We start from the raw sequence: 3691 nt of genomic DNA, 5'->3' as shown, positions 1-3691 counted from the left end.
TAACATATATATATATATATATATATATATATAAATTATAATATAGACATTGGATTTATGATAATAATGTAATATAATTATATTAGAAATACAATATAAAGAATTATATTTCTTGCAGGAATGAGAGTGGGCAGTGTGTGTATGTGTGTGGGATTTCCAGAAGTGCCCAGGTGTCTAATTCCCTTGGGACATAACCAAAGTGAAGTACTTACTTAAGCTGGGCACTTCTGACAATTTCATAAGGCGTCTGTCTGCATCTTTAGGTGTCTAAATTCCTTTGAAATTCAGTGTCTGGACTCTGGAGGAGGGAATTGAAAGAGACATTCAGTCCCTTAAGGGAATTGAAAAAACATTACCTGGCACGTCTGCTAAATAAGAAAATGAGTGTCTAAGGCTGCCATGTGGGTGGCAAGGCTTATTGCCATGCAAATGGAAGCTGTATTTATGTAGTGAGGATTTTTGTGGGACCTTTTAAACAGTAATTACCAAAGAGGAGCTAAACTGAGTTAGGTTTTAAAAGTTGGCTTTATATTCCACAAGAAGATGACCAAATGGGGTATGTGACCCTTCTCAAATGCTGTGGACCCTTTCCACTTCCAAGGAAACCAAACCAAAGGTGTTTGTATGACCATGTTGTGACACACGGCAAGTCAAACATGGATGCCTAGAGCATCCTTCCCTGCAGGGAATGTAGTCCTCTTGGGCTGTGCTTGCAGCTCTGACTAGCTAGCAGTTAGCCAAAATGTTGTGGGTTAGACCCTTGTTTGGCAATGATTTCCTGAACCAACAGGTAAAACCAAGTTAAACCAAATACACTCCTTTAAGACAATGAGAAGTCATCTTTGAACATTTGCCAAATTAATCCCATTCCCTTTGCTCCATTCATGGATCCTTGTATTTTCTCATCCAAGCATTCAATGAAGATGACAGTCGTTTTTTCCCTGAGTCTGAGTTTGCACTATTTCCTGATCAAAACCGAATATGAAGGAGCAGCCGGTCAACTTTTGAACTAAACTTTGCAACCCCAAAGAGGTCCCAAAGAGCAGTCAAACCTCAGGAGTCTCTCTTTCTAGTAGCAGCAGGGCTTGATAGGAAGGTTAGATGACCTCTGTGGAGCAACACTTTAGGCCTGTGATTTAGCATTCAGATACAGTATCCTCCCCAGCAGCAAGGACTATCGCTGCTGTGCTGAATGGCATGGTGTGGCTGTGTAGTAGTCTTGTCTGCAGCTCTAGAGCCCGATGCTACTTAGTCACAGTGAAGTCAGCAGGAGCTCGTGGTACTGAGATCCATGCAGGGGATGTGCTACGGATGTACTGCACTGCAGTGGTACGTTGTGAAAAGGACTGAGGAGCATCCTACCAGTGTAAGGTCTGATCCTGCTCTACAAGGATCTGTTGCTTAATGGACTGAAATCTGTTTTGCAGAATGCACCTGTTGCTATGGCATGATCAGTTTGAGGGCCTTCGGCATTTCGGCATAAGTTGAGGCTGCTTGTAAATGAGTGCTGAAATGAAAAGCATTAGCAGTCATGGTTGGAGTCCAGAGCTAAGCTTCACTGTAGAAGAGATCCGCCATAGAAGACAGATGGTAAAGACTGAGGGGACGGTCTCGATCACAAGCATGGTGCCACATGGGGACATGTTGAGGCTGGGAGTCCTTGGAAGTATGATTGACTTTTCTACTGAGTTCTCTTAACAGTGTCCCAAGAAGTTCCTTGTGTTTTTTACTTTTGAGAGCCCAACAGCTGGTTGACAAGGGGCGGAGACTTTATTGTGTTCAAGTTGTCCACAAGGAAAAGGAAATGTTGGGGATTTTGAGCAGAGTCGGCATGTCCCTGTTGGAATCTGGCTTCCATCCAGATACTGGTTTTGAAGGAGCTTCCACTGCTAAATGCCACACCAGTGGCACATCTGGCCTTCAGGTCTGAAATTAGGATTGGATGTCCCTTCTGTCCATTTTAAGCCACTTACCCTGGATTTACTGTGATGTTGCTGAGTACTAATTTTGGCCTGTAATCTTACAATTGCTGTAATAGCCATGAGCAGGAAGAGAATTCACGGTCATGAAGGGAGGCAAAGCTGTCCGACCATGATAATGCTGCTTCCTGATGATGCTGACAACTATTCCTTTATGTATTTAAGAAGAATGTATTAGCTATATTTGTATGTAAATCTATATTGCCAAGACATTTCATTTTATCATTTAACTAAGGACTGTTCACTACTGCTTTTTTGTTAATAAGGAAGAGGATTTAATCTCTTTACCTAACAGAAGTGTAATAAATCTACTATTGGGTTGTTTACTGTTTTTTCTTTACTTTTTTCAGGTATGATTTTTTACCTAAATATATGAAATAACTCCTTGGCTTTTGATGAATGTGAGAAAGCAGACTGGCTATAATTAGGGAGCTGAGTTTCTGTATCGCACCCAGAGGCCTCTGCTGCTAAAGTCAGACCTGGAATTGAAGCACTCAGACATTTTGTGGGTGACATTTTAGTCCAAGCTTACCTTCAGTACAGTAGGATACTGAGGAGGAGCAAGAACCATTGTATGGTGATGCTTCATTCCCGAGTGGAAAGGACTTCTGTCCCTCTTAGAGTTGCCACTGCCATTCGGTATGTGGTTCCCGGGGATCTTTGCCATGCATGCCAGCCCTTTGCATTGTGCAGTCTGCTTGGGTAGAATATCTTGCTTTATAATCCATGCCTTGCCAGCTCAGCAGTGAGGCTCATTAATATGGTCAGTATGGCTGCACTGGTGCATAGGGACACTTTTAAATAACAAAAACAGATGCCATCAATCATGCTAGTTAGAAGTTACTGCCCCGACTTCGGGATTTAGGCCAATGTCAGTAAATGAACATTGAAGATAACTTCTGACTGTGAAGTCAGTCATTCAGAGGGGAAGTTAGCAAATCATCAGTACAGTTTCACAGATGAGAACTGTGTTTAGTTAAGGACTGCAAGACCATGGCTCAAATTAGTAACCCCAGAGTGGAAGCAGATCTTTCAGTGTGAAGGCATGTTGGCACCTCTGATTTTAATACCTTGTATGAAGCTCCCTAAATGCAACACTGGTTTTCTAATGTCATTACAGTTCTGTGGCTTCTGTATGCTTCATGTTAAGTTACTTAAAATGAATTGTGTGTGACACAGTCACACAATGCCATCAGCTTACATGGGCTCTCAGTGGTTAATGTAAAATGTGAATGGTGTTGTGCATCTCATGAAAGGAAACATTAGGATTGGCTCTCCTGTAACGTAGAAGCAGGAGGATGCTCTCTTTCATTGTGTCTTAAAAATGAAAACATTTACCAGGGTCCTAAACGGGATCCAGGAATGTTTGTTTCCTATCAATACACCGTTAGGTTATTCTCCAATATGGATTGTATCTTCTCAAAAGAAAGACGTGTAAAAATGAATGCCTGTGAATGCTAGCTGCAAGGTACTGTGTTTCTGATTATGCTTAAAGGGTGAGATTTCTACCTGTATCTGTAATGGTTAAAAAGCATTAAAGAAAACGAAAAACAAGACAGTATTTTAGGGATGTAAATGAGAAATAATCAAATGTGAGTGTAGTACAGCATGCACTTTACCCCAGCTGTCTCTCGTGCCAGATTTTGCAGCTGAAATAGAGGTGGCTGCATCTGTCTCGATCAGGGGTGGGCAATTATATCAGGAGGGGAGCC

Source organism: Gavialis gangeticus, unplaced genomic scaffold (genome assembly GCF_001723915.1).
Source record: "Gavialis gangeticus isolate Ggan-Ray unplaced genomic scaffold, GavGan_comp1, whole genome shotgun sequence".
Taxonomy (NCBI): Eukaryota; Metazoa; Chordata; order Crocodylia; family Gavialidae; genus Gavialis; species Gavialis gangeticus.
Note: the sequence above shows the minus strand (reverse complement) of the source record.